This window comes from Ascidiella aspersa, chromosome 4 (assembly GCF_963924565.1).
Source record: "Ascidiella aspersa chromosome 4, kaAscAspe10.2, whole genome shotgun sequence".
NCBI classification, from domain to species: domain Eukaryota; kingdom Metazoa; phylum Chordata; class Ascidiacea; order Phlebobranchia; family Ascidiidae; genus Ascidiella; species Ascidiella aspersa.
In genome coordinates, this window is record NC_139450.1 from 25,473,803 (window position 1) to 25,487,109 (window position 13,307).

Below are 13,307 nucleotides of genomic sequence, written 5' to 3' on the forward strand. Positions count from 1 at the left end.
ATCTTCATTTCTATATGGCGCATAATAAAATAGTGCTTTAAAAAGTTTAAATGATTTATTTTGTTTGTGCTTCGTCGCCTGTCTTTCTCATTCAAAATATAAAATGTTATCACTTATCAGACCTGAAGAAAGAACCTTTTACTTGCATTGTTTGTAAAAGCGAGACTCATTCACTTTCGGAAGAGTTAGATTGGATTGAAAACGGAGAATACGTTATTTTACTCGCGATCACCTTGACCGGCGACGCGCGCTCCATCTTTTTATATCAAGTTCAACGGGAGCTTTGGTGTGGGGCCCGTCAGACTCGGATGGAACCTCGCTGCCGGCGCGTCTGGTCGACAATGCTTGATGTGTGTTTGTGTTGGCCTTACGTTAGATCAACATCAAATTATTGTCGATCGATTAAACATGGCCGGCGCGAAATGCGTTCAACGTCGAAATTCCGACATACGATACTTGTCATTGTCAACGCCAGGAATGTTGATAGCTGACCCATTTACCTTGTCTAAAGCCTTGCGCACTGGTGCTTTATGGAATACTGGACTTGCCTTGATTGCAATGAAGGGGACACGTTTTAGATTTGCTTATTTGAAGCAGTGTTTCTCGAGCCCTGATTCGCGACTAAAAACTGGGCCGCCTTTGGAGTCGGTTTGGTTTCTACTAGCATTGTTCGTATTCTATTGTTTGATTTGATTTTGAGCAGGATATGTACAAAATGTAAGAAATCGGCAATGCATTATGAAAAAAACGGTGCATATTAAATAAATTCTTACACATATGTACTAATCTTTTATGTTTTATTCGCTCAGACAATTAAGTTCAGAGAAGAGAGTTGAGTTGTCATTGCCAAGGCCTCGCTGTTTAACCGATTTGTATTGTTCCTACTTTTCCAATACGTCGTTGTTGTTGTTGCTGTTACTTTCCTGTTTTAATGTGCATTGTTTTACACATAGTCTGTGAAACATAAAACTTTTTACATTTTGTCTTTTAGACAGTGTTAGTGTAATAGAGCCCCAATTTTCTCAGTTTTCTCGTCTCTTTTAGAGTTCTTTACTGTCAACATTTTTATACTGCTGTGTTTGTTTCACTTCAATACTATATTATTTCTATATTTTCCTGGATGGCAATTGTTTAGAAGATTTAGTAAGAATTTGCAAGTGAAAGATAATTACAGTCAGATATGTCACAAGTAAAAGTGTTTTAAAAGTTCGTTATTATGTTTCTTTTTTGTGCATAATAGCGTAGTTGCGAACGTAATTTGTAAGGTCATTGCAAACTTAATTTGTAGTGTTTGGAGTCCAAACTATTACGCAAACATAACAATGTGAACGCTTTCAATAACCTAGTTATACAACGTGATTTCCAACGTCGCATGAACTTTGCCCGGATCACACAAACGTCTATGATAAACGTATAAGTATAACGTTGATGAACATTGTAATTAACAACGTCTAATCTACGTCGTCTAGAGTAGACACTTCTACGTAAAATTAACGTTCATTATAAACGTATAAGTAACGTAGTTGCACAACGTCGCCTCTACGTCGTAAGGTGTCGACGCTTTTACGGGAAAATGACGTTAGGCTGCAACGTCTAACGACCAAACTTAAGCCAAAAATCTACGTCACTGCGACGTCAAATTTCTAGCTGGGGTAGGCCTCTAACTTTAAAATGACGATGCCTCACTTTACGTACTACGTAGCATACAAGCTTCCGTTTTATAACAAAACACGTATTCTATAGTTAACTTACAATGATCAACGATTATAACGAAGAATAACGTGCGGATAATAGCAAACGTGTTCAACATTATACAAACTGGGCTACATGATAAGCTACTTAGGATAAAAAAAATAACAACAGAAAGTGAAACATTTCGTAATTTTCTATAATCACCTGCTCAAATTTCAAAAGAAAGACAATGCTTGACCTAAATACACATATCTTTTGGAAAATAATAGAATTGTGGCAGTTGTTATCTTAAAAGGTACCTAGTAGGCTATTAATTTTTTTGATTTGTAAATGTATTGCGGGAATATTGTTTATGTAAAAAAAAATATATATATCATTTGGTTTGAATTTGATGTTCTGTTTGTATAACATAAAACAAGTATTCCACAAAAATGTTTAATTAAGATAAGGTCGCTTTGTAGTTCATCCTTCGTTATGTTAAAATATTTGTATGTTTTAAAACTCAGGGTACGAAAGCTATGTTATTTAACAGTAATGTAATAAAACTAGTGATTGAAAAGGGTAATATAAAACGTAGACCACAACAAGCAGGAAGACTAAACATTAAGTGTACTTGAATGACGTCTAGTGCCAATCATTCGCTGAACAGGCGTCTTTGACAAGGAAATGTTGCGCTTTATGTTGTAAAATTTGGATTACAAAGATCCTATAAACCAGTGGTTCTCAACCTTTTATGCTTCGTGGCCCCCTTTGAAAGGCTCTCGACCCTGGTGGCCCCCCTGCTTTTAAAAATACCAAGCATTGTGTTTAAAGTATTTTCTTTTGTTTTACTTCTTTACGTTAATAACAAATACAGCCATGTCCGCGACGCAGTTGGCAGCCTTCCACGACGCAACGGTAAATACGCGTTGATCTAGTTCAAAAGACATCATCCAAACGTAAAATTGTTCGCACTTAGGTAGTTAAAATAGTCAAAAAGTATTTGAAATGGACTCGTGTCTAGTTTGTCAAAGAGGCGGCGGGCCGAATGATTTTCATTGGCGGCCCGCGGGCCGTACGTTGCCGACTCATGGATTAGGCCAAGGGTATCGCCAAGTAATAATTAGCCGCCCGAACAAAAACGCTGACGCCGAACTGCATGGCTACGTGGCACAGTAGCCTATTGTTTAAAATCCTTACTTACTAGTCAAAGCAGGTGTCAGAAAAATGAGTTACAAACCGTTACAAGAAAGGTTTGCAGTCATAATAAAAACACAAAATCAAGTCAACTGGTAAATTTTGAAAATAGTGACACTTGGGTGTTCGCAATATCTAGCTGGAGAGTTATGCCCGTGGCACCCCAATGACCGCTCCGTGGCCCCCCAGGGCCACGGTTGAGAAACCCTGCTATAAACATTCTTCCCATTTCCGTGAGTGGCGTTTGATTAAGGCGAAATATTTTCCCTGTGCAGGAGTAGGGTATGTGCCATGTGTGTATTAGAATTTACTTAAAATAACCGTACACCGCACAAATAAATGCCTATGAATAATGATACATACATATGTATAATAATTATACATGTGTAAGGTGCTACAAAGTCAAATATTGCGTAATAATTATATTTAGGCCCAACATAAATTATTCCATCGGCCCACGACACATTCTATGACGTAATGAGCAACAACTAACATTCAGGAGATAGGCGCCTTTGCTATGATTCAGAATTTAGCTGGGAGTCGAACCGGAATCCAATTGAAACTTTATGAACCGGTTTTGGGTCATTTTTTTTCCGAACTGGAGCCGAACCTGAACCGTTTTTTGTAGCCTAAGATTTTAAGGAGCCGAACCGGAACTGAATACAAAATTTAAAGAACATGAACCTTAACCGAACCTGAACCTATTAACAAAAGCGGTTCACTCAAAGATGACGTCATAACTTGAATTTTACAGAGTCAAGTTATGCCTATGCCATATTCGAAATTGAATAAAACAAATATGAATGCTGATTTAATAAAATGTTGATGTTTTATTTTTTAGATATTTTAATATTGACTTTCTGCTTTTTTAACACGTCGCGGAACTTAGATTAAATGACTCACAATTCAAAGATTATATTCACATTTATTGACCCACATTTTTAGATTTAACGTAACTATATATTGTATCCGAACCGGAACTTTATGAACCGGTTTTGAAATAACGATGGTCGAACCGGAGCTGAACCGGAACTTTATAATTGCTCCATACCGAAACCGGAACTGAACTGGTATCTAAAAATATCCTTGAACCCGAACCGAACCTCAACCGGAAAAGTCAAACGATTTGACTCCCTGGAATTTAGTAGGGTATAATTTTATGGAGTACAGCCCTTGGTTAATGTTTGTCTTCTGTTAAAATTTATTAGTATTTAGTGCGAAAAGTTTTTATTCAATAAGTATTAACTGTACCCAAGAATGAAACAATTATTACGAAATTTATTTTTTGCAAAATACGAGTAGGCTATAGACAACCCTTAAAACTTTCTGCAAGATTGAAGAAGAATAAAACAAATATAGTTCGTTGGTTTTGTGTGGATAAAGTTTTAAATAAAATCAAAATCTACCGGTACGAATCGAAATACACTGATTTAGAGGTTTAGGCCTATATAAATCCTTTTTATAACAATTTATAAATTTCCTTTTGTAATATATTTTGATCCTGTCGATCAATTCGAAAGTTCCAGTTCAACCCTTGTTTGACCGAAGATATTATCAAAACCGGTTCACAAAGTACCGCTTTGTCAAAAATTACAACATTGTTAAATCCATGTTTAATCCAAGGTGTAAAAATTATATGTAAAATGCGGATAAAAAATAAAACGAGTCAGTAACTTACAAAATCACTAAACACTAAAAATGCGCTGCTGTTAACGAATGGGCTTTTGCAGTCATCTTTCAGTCTAGTGTTGAAGCCTTTATCTCGTTTTCGTCAGTTACCCGAGCTATTGTTGGGTTAATTGTTTGTACAGCGTATAAACAAAATATGACTTACGAAGCAACAATATCTAATTGAGAATACCATAGCATTAAACACAAAGATATAATAAGGCCAAATGATCAGGCAGAACACGATATAGAATCGTTAAAATAAGACCTAAACCGGTCGGAATACGTCCTAAATATAAAACAATAGTGCCTAATTCAGTGGTGCTCAAACTCTTTTAAGCGCGACCCAAATCTGAGTTTTGTGAACATCTCACGACCCAAGCCTCAAACATTACAAAATATATTTTTTCTGATATGCATGAAATAGAAAAGGACACCGACAACCAGATGTAGTACACAGTTTTGATGGAACAATGATTATTACAAACATGTGATTGATTTATTTTAGTGTGATTGATAAAACTGAAATTTTTCTTTCATAATATCCTTGATGCACGGCTCTATTTTCGAGAGCGCAATGCGAAGATCGTCACCTGGATCGAGGCGATTGTTAGCCTTAGTTTTGGTAACCGTCAGTTCCCTAAATCCTTGCTCGCACAGATAGGTGATCTTAAATGGGAGCAGAAAAGTCATTGCTTCGTTGCCAATTATTGGCTTTTTCTTTTTAACCGAACACCAGAATTCTACAAGCGACGCTGTGGGATAAAGGGTCGTGATATAGTTCGATAAGCCCTTACCGTAGCCTCCTGCAATATCCTCTGATAAGTCACCAACCTTTGCCATGAACGGGGATTCTGACCTAAACCTGAGATCTCAGATTTATATCCGGGATGTAGTGATCGAACTACGTGATAAGGTTTTCTAAATGCTCCAATAAGATAGGTTTGATGAAATCAGATCAGCTAATTGCAATTTGATTCCATTCCGCTTCTCGCTGCTGATTTCGCACGTTGCGGATGTTTTGTTTTTCTCCTTAGATTCGTTCGACAATACTTCATAACAAAGCACTATGATCATTAATAGAAGTGAATACCAAATTTGAAAAAAATCTTTTCAGGAATACACTTTCTCACTTACTCAAAATTAGAGCATTTTTAGTTTATTTTAGACTGTAAAATTAACTACAAGTATTTCCAACCAAAAAATGCTAATTGCAATTCTGTGTTTGAACTGAAAGACTTAAAATGGCATTGGACAAAGTAGCATTTTTTGTAAAATCAAAATTAGATATGAATTAGCCGCATTTTGCTCAAACAAGCCAAACTTCTAAAAAAAAAAAATCTAATAAAAACTCCTAACGAGTCTATGTTTGTCCTGAAATAAATAAAATGTAATAAATGGTCATGCTGATATATTAAATTTCTCATTTTGTCGCAAATTCATTTATGTTTCTCTTTTGGTAAATTTTTCTTCGCAATTTTTCGCTTTTTAAGATTTTTTGTGCAAGTTTTCCCTTTTTTGTTAGTTTAATTTCTTTTTTAACATAACATTCATAAAATTTTTCAAATAAAACCGAAAAAAGCGTAAAAACCCAAATTCCATTTGGATTTTTTTCAAAATAAAATCCAAAGGGGTTCAAAAAAAGCCTAAATTTTCAAATTTGGCTTTAAAAAATCCTAACTGTCAATCCTGTGCTGCCATCGAAACGTTCAGAAAACAACTTATGATGCAATAATCCAGGTTATTGAGTTGAAGCCAAAATGCTTATGATGCAATAATTTAGTCATGATTGAATTGAAAATACTTAAAAAAAGGTCGCTTGCGCAAGATTAAATCACGACTCATTTTTTAGAGCGACCCTTTTTTTTGACCCTGCATGAGCCATGTTTGGGTCGCGACCCATACTTTGAGAACCACTGGCCTGAATGGAGAGAATAATACAAACTATAAAAAGAGGGTATGGGACAACTGGGAGATACCTCTCTGGCATTGACCGTTTTGGTGTCGACGTTTGTGCGCGCTGGTTTGAAAGGCGACGTTGGGGTGCCGTTGTTCTGGCAAAGGATTGTTGGCCCCTGCTGGGGTTAGGAGTGGGTATTGGGTAGGGAGATTAGGTAAAAGGTTGTATATAGGCATTATTCTGATCATTTAGGTGATATTCCGATTGGTTAAACTTAAAGTGTTATTTCCATTAACACGTTATTTCGACTATTAGCTATTATAGTCGTGTTTTGCTCATATTCTGAACTGTGTTTTATTTCGATGTTAATGTTTCTGTTGTGACCGTAGTCCAGCGTGTAAGTCTACATACCATGGGATTCGTTATCGTCTCATATTGATCCTTTAAAGATAAAAAAGATAATACAAATAAACAGTTGTAAGTACAGTAGAATTGTTATACATTGCTGAGCCTAATGGCAAAACTAAATTTCAAACTAAAGGAAGACGAAAATAAGTTTGCACTAAATATTTTCCTGCGCCATAATATACTGTTTACAATTATAACGTCGTGCTCGAGTGAACCGTATTTTGACCTGTTAGGGTTAGGTCAAGTTTCGAATGACCCTAAATCATTAGATTCATTTTCCATTTTTAAATGAAAACTTTTCAGGTTCGACAACGGTTCAAGTAAAACAGCCCCAAAACCGGTTCATAAAGTTCCGGTTTGTATTCCATTCGAAATTGCGACGTGTTTAAAATCGTATACCAGCACCAGATATTCTAGGATTGTATGCGGCTTATCGCCTAGATATAAATACCATAAAATATATCTTCATTTCTATATGGCGCATAATAAAACAGTGCTTTAAAAACTTTAAATGATTTATTTTGTTTGTGCTTCGTCGCCTGTCTTTCTCATTCAAAATAAAAAAGGTTATCACTAGGGCCATTTTGATTTTAACCTAAAAAAAAAAATTTTAACTTTATTATTATCAAATTTTAACTTTATTTTAACCTAACGAAATTTCTTGTTTGTAGAGGCCACAGTTCCTCCTTGAATTGATACCAGTTACCCAAACATAATATTACGTTGATTTCAGACCCAAGCGTAATATTATGTCGAAAAGTCGCGGGGTTTTATGGATTATAAAAAGTTCGTCGTGTTTTTTGGCGATAGATTTAGGTAGCTTGTGTTATTTTGTCCTTGTTGAAAGGGCACTTTGCTTCGATTTTCTCCACATGGTAAATTCTAATAAACAGCAAATTAAACAGTGATGAAGTAGTGTAACCCCCTTCACGCGGCTATAAAGAAATCACTACAGAAAAGTGTTTCAACTTATTTATTGTAATACAGCATCATGTAATTTTCAACATTTTCAGGCTTGAAATTTCTGTCTTTTCTGAATAGCTTTTTCAGCATAGAAAATGATTCAACTGTAGCTGATGTTGGCTGAGCTTTTTGCAGTAACGCATAAGTGGCTGGTGGAATGCTCGAGTTTGAACAGCACATTATTGTTTCCACATCTGAATTGGCTAACCGTTGCTCGATGTAATCTCGAATTGAACAGGGATCCTCGTGAAACTGCATGTTTTTTATCACCTTGAATGCTTCTTCCATGCTGCAGTCACTAGCTTCCAAGAGTTCGACGTTGTTTGTAAGCGACTGATAGTTTGAAAGAAGGACAAGGTCTGATGCCAGCTGATTTTCGTTTATAGCCTCCATTGCCCTGGTGACCGAAATTCCACCGCTTGCCCAGTTGTTTACAATTGGACGAACAGCAGGAAGGTGCTCACTGTAGTAAAAAGCAGCTCTAAGCCAGGTTGCCCATCTCGTAACCACAGGTAACGGAGGCGGCGGTAAGCCGGCATCACGAAAATCTTTGGACCAGTCTTTGTTTTTAACTGTTGCCGCCTTTACTGTTGCTACGACTGCGTCTATGTTTTTGAAGTACGCACGCACTCGCATTGCGCAGTTGTGCAGTAAGTGTGCTAAGTGACGTGAAAGTAGATAGAGATAAAATTATTTAAGTGTGCTGCCGGCAAGAATCATGTATCTCGCAGCATCCGTCAAAAGCAAAGCAAAATGTTGACGCTTAGCACCGAGTTTTCGTAAGACATCGTCCACAGTGTGAATAATGCTCCTGCTGTTAATGCTACCATCACGAGCAAGACAATCAATCAGGAAGGTTTAAGTAGGAGTTTTTAGACTTCCTACAAGCACGTTGATGTACTTTTGCCCAGCCACATCCGCCTCATCTACGACCATGACAATTTTTTTATCATATACTAAATCACGGATTTCATTTTATTTTTGCCTTGCTAGCGTGGCAACGCTAGCTCGAGCAGCAGTCTCAGAAGGCAAATTCTTTCCTGCAGTGGTAAACAAGGATTTTAAAGCTGGTTGATTAAGCTTACGTAGAGGAATGTCAGCGGAGAAAAATGCAGAAACTACCATGTCAGTAAATTTTTTCGTTGGGGCTTGTTCAATAAAAGTTTGCCTTGATTGCGATGCTTGTTTTTGCTCCAATCCAGCTTGATGGCGTTTACTATTCCTGTGGCTTTCAACAAAATGATTTTTATCGAACTTCACTAAGACCTCGCAAAAATTGCACCTTAAATCACCTCCGGGAGTTGCATTAAATTCATCAGGAAAATCTCTACATATCTGTCTAACTTTTGCTGAAGACGATTTAGCTTGCTTAGCCATTTTTGTATTACACAATGTTAGTAGGCTATTTCTAATATCCAAACTGTTAATCTTCGAAAAGACCACGTTTATGAAGAGGAATTGTTTTATAAGAATTATTTAAATACGTAACAATGAATAAACAATGGATAATTTGCGATAAAAGTTACTGCTGATCCTAGTGGGCATTGTGACATATTCCTGCTTTTATGGGTTAATATGGTTTAATTGTGTCGCAGTTCCCGATTTACAATGCTTCCAGGACGATTTTTAGAAAAAATTACTCCCAAGAAACACAAAAACTTTGTCAAATGCCATAATTTGACAAATTTAACTTTATTACAAAATTTTAACTTTATTACAAAATTTTAACTTTATTGCAAATTTGAACTTTATTTTAACCTATAAACTTCTTAGAAACAGTTCCCTGTGCTGAAAACAACTTTATTCTTTGTTTCGTGGACAGACGAGTTCATTAAAAAATTACTTTATTGACTTTTCAGACCTGAAAGAAAAGAACCTTTCACTTGCATTGTTTGTTCAAGCGAGACTCATTCACATTCGGAAGAGTTAGACCAGACTGAAAACGGAGACTACGTTATTTTACTCGCGATCACCTTGACCGGCGACGCGCGCTCCATCTTTTTATATCAAGTTCAAGGGGGGCATTGGCGTGTGGCCCGTCAGACTCAGATGAAACCTCGCTGCCGGCGCGTCTGGTCTACAATGCTTGATGTGTGTTTGTGTTGGCCTTACGTTAGATCAACATCAAATTATTGTCGATCGATTAAACATGGCCGGCGCGAAATGCGTTCAACGTCGAAATTCCGACATTCGATACTTGTCATTGTCAATGCCAGGAATGTTGATAGCTGATCTATTTATCTTGTCTAAAGCCTTGCGCACTGGTGTTTTATGGAATACTGGACTTGCCTTGATTGCAATGAAGGGGACACGTTTTAGTTTTGCTTATTTGAAGCAGTGTTCGAGCTCTGATTTGCGACTCAAAACTGGAGTCGGTTAGTTGCATTAGAGTCGGTTTGGTTGCATATCATATTGGCTTTTTTAATTTGGTTTTGAGCAGGATATGTACAAAATGTAAGAAATCGGCAATGCAATATGAAAATACGGTGCATATTAAATAAATTCTTACATATATGTACTAATCTTCTAGACCAGCGGTTCCCAAACTGGGGTCCGCGGACCAAATGGGGTCCGTACAGCAGTTTCAGAGGGTCCGCAAAGAGAATTAGTCTTTTAAGTTTTTAAACTTTTGTCTTTGTTTTAAACATTATCTGTCATCTTTATTGTCTTTAGTTTTTCTTTATTATTCGAACATAGCGTGTTTTATGATGTCTATTGTGACATCATAAAGCATCTATTATGCTGTACTACCTGCTATCAGTGAATCGTTCGCATTAGTTAGATTAGAACAGGGTGGTCCAAACCAAGTTGCAATTTCAGGCAAATTTGATCCGCACAAGTTCGACGACAGAAGCAAGTTTCTGGAGCGTATCTGTCTTTCGATGCTACTTTGTGACGTTATCTTTAAACATTTCATGTCCGACCAAACGAAAAACGTTGATCGGCTTCTGGTACGCATTTAGCCTACTTTATGTGGCCCGAAAAGAATATTCAAGAAATATTGTGGCTCGCGATGCAGTCAACCGTGGACCAAACTGAGGTAGAAGGTTGTTACATTAGAAAGAATCGTGACTGCACTAGTGTTTTACAAGAAATATGGGTCAACTGACCCTTGAAATTTTATAGGGCCGCGAAATATCAAAATAATTGCAACGGGTCCGCCAGGCAAAATTTTTAGAAAAGTTTGGGAACCGCTGTTTTAGATTTTATTTACCCAGACAAAGTTCAGTGAAGAGAGCAGAGTTACCCAGGCCTCGCTGTTAAATGACTTAGTATTTTGTCGCTTTGAAAAGAGGTTGAAAAATACACATTTTAAGCGACGAATGGGCAACAGTGCTTGGTAAAATTTTCTATAAAACTTGATTAATTGAAACGATGCTTTTTAAGTAGGCTGTAATTAACTAGATCGTGTGTTAAAGTTCCATTTTGCTTTTCCAGCACACTTACACGGCAAGTAACGGTTAGAACGCGCGAATAAACATACTATATAAACTTTGCATAACTGCGCAAAAGGAGACAGATTTTCAGTAACAGTCTAATTCTGTGAGTCCATAAAAATGTGTGTAGGCAATTTAAAGCTGCCCTTTGCAGATCAGATGTTCGTTTTCCCCCATCCTACGTTCTGTGAATTGTATTTGACGATTGGTTTTCCTATTTTTAAAAGGAGTGGGAAGCAAAATGTTTTTTGCGCACTGGGAATTACCTTCAAACAAGGGACGATTGAAAATTATTTAATGCTTTGTGATTGCATTTGTCGTCATACTTTCAAAAAACAAGTCTAAAAAGGTTTAGTAAGGGTCTACCATTGCATTGTCTGTACGCCAGGGGTCGGGAATCTTTTTATTTAGCTAAGGGAGCCACATAAGCCAAATATTCTTGGCTGTATTTCCGTGAGAGCCATATTATTACTTTTTTTAACATCTAGTTATAGTTTGGCAAAAAATAGTAAATTGAGCAGGGATGTCTATTTTGTTTTCATTTAGAAGACCGAACATGCTATTCATCAAAAATGAATTAGCTAAGTTTGCGCAACTTTGGTTACGGATTTCCGTTAAAAAATGGGGCATTTTGGATGTTAAGAGATTTCTTTAAACGGGAAGAGTCTAGCAAAACTACTGTGATTCGCGCGAAGCGCCGAAAATTTGCTATTATGTGTGTCGAAAAAGGAAAAAAAATAGTTAGGAAAGCTGTCATTACCGCGTGCAATTTTATTTGAGATGCTGATAAATGATACCTAACATTTTTCTGCAAGAAAGATTATTTCATTAAAACAGCCATAAAGCGTCACAAAAAAGCATATATGGCTCGCGAGCCATAGGTTCCCTACCCCTGGTCTACGTTTTCGTATTGACAACTCGGACGAAAACTTATGTTCAATTCAAGCCACATTGACAAATTAAACGAGAAATTCAAAAGTTATAAGCACTAAAACACCCTGGTATTGTCATTATTATTAAATAGAAGCATGCGCGCAGCTAAAAATAAATCTTTTGTGTGCTTATTTGTCGTTGTCAAGCCTAACTATAGCTTGTATTACCACTCTTGCTTGTTTAATGCTTTTGTGTAGCTTTTACATTTAAAAACAATTTTAGAACTATGTTATTTACCACTGCTAAAACAATAATTGCCTATTAGCCTACTGTGAATTAGCTTTTAATGACAGGATTTCTTTTATCATATTGTCTGGTTTCAGTTTTCCCTTGCAATTCCGCGACAAGCAGCGAAAGTAAATGAAAAAGTCTACAAACATAAATTTACAGATAGTGTTTCATACTTAATGACGTAAATGAATTGCGAAATATATATTTTTTACAATTGTCCTAAAATTACCGAACTATTGTTATGATTTGGTTACAGGTCACATAAAACACTGCGTTTGTTACATGGAACACTTTTGAGTAAAAGCGTTAAGTCACAGCGGGAGGCAGGATTTGTGAATTCTAACAAGAGACAAATTTCCGCTGCGTTTATCATTACAGCGCGTCAACACTTTTGGACAAATTGGCGCAACAAAGTCAGCTAAGGGTTTGCAGACGTCGACCGAAATATCACGAACGAAACTTTCGGGGTTAGGGGCTCTGCGTGTATTTGCCAATGATCCTTAAAATAAACAAAAATGTAATTTAAGGGGCGGCAAGGTATATATAATTTCCTTCTCAAAAATTAAAAAATAGTATGCTTGGCAACATATTTTAAAAACTGGATCGTTTAATAAACATGTATTTAAGGGCAAAAGGTATTTTTGAATTTTGAATATTGGTATAGTTTAACCACAGAACAGACGATAAAAGTTTTAACATTTTTTTGCCGACGTCAACCTATTTGGCTGATGTTTTTTATCGGGGATTCGTAAAAAGAAATGCCGCCGTTGTTATAAGGAAGTCATCCAAGGTCGTGTTTCAATATTTTGTTTTGGATTGTCTGCGACGATGTGGTTTGGTTTGTTAAAACGAAAACGTGCCCTTATCGCTAAATCGAAACAAAACTTTCCATCGTCGTC